Here is a 1,028-nt window from a genome sequence, read left to right as displayed (position 1 = left end):
TAGATGTATTTGGAATGTTAATCAAAGCTCCTTTGTCTAAATGAGACAAATTGCATCTGTCATCATGTGTAAAATTGTCTTGTAATGGTGCAAGGAAAATGGAAACGTCTCAAAGTGGAAAATTCATTTAGCAGAAATAGATGGAGGCAAAAGCAAGGTGGAGTAGTGGTATCTCTCCCACAGACATGCTCTAGAAGAGGATTTACTGACTATTTGCAATAACTCCATGAAGATCAAAAAAATCCCAACAAAGTAAAATAGTGACTATAAAAAACAATTCTCAGAAATTTTTCCTTCTGATTAAATGTTGTGTGCAACTTGCAGATTCTTCACACACAGAGAGAAAAAGTAACAAAAAGTTCTTTGATGTGTACAGGAATAGAAAGAAAAAATGGGTCCTGCGTCTTTGGGAATCTGCTGGATTTGCTAACATAGGAGAGGAGAATGTACATAATTCCACAGGGATTTTGAGGCACAGGTTTATCTCTTGATAAAGGGTGGTAATGAAAAAGAAAGGAGAACTGAAACAGTAAAGGACTGAAGATATTGACCAAACTCTGTGGAATGTCACTTCACATGAAGCTAAAGTGATCTCTTCATCTATGCAAAAGGCAACACATATTTTTAGGACAGTGGAACATTAAACCAGAGTCTAGTTTGATTCGATGTTGTGTTTTGAATTATCACCAATATGCAGAGGAGTGAAGGTAAGGAAGGCAAGTTTTACTTCGTGACTCTTGTTATTTGTGTTGTTATTTGGTTGTTGAGGTGTTGTGGTGCCATATTCAGTGACATGAGAATTGAAAATATACTACTAAGTCTAGGGTTTTTTCTTTGTATGTTTGCATGTCTGGGGGTTTTATTTGTTGTTTGTTTTGTGTTCATGCAGCACCTTTTCATGAACATAGATAATGTCATCTTTATGTTTGGTGTTAATTCAAATAATAGAGGGACAGAAAGTGAGGCATAACATTTACCTGGATGTTTGTAGGCTCCAAGATGTTATTTGCAGGTGTCTATAAGACTAA

Source organism: Sturnus vulgaris, chromosome 4 (assembly GCF_052056855.1).
Source record: "Sturnus vulgaris isolate bStuVul1 chromosome 4, bStuVul1.hap1, whole genome shotgun sequence".
NCBI classification, from domain to species: Eukaryota; Metazoa; Chordata; class Aves; order Passeriformes; family Sturnidae; genus Sturnus; species Sturnus vulgaris.
This window is presented reverse-complemented; position numbering follows the sequence as displayed.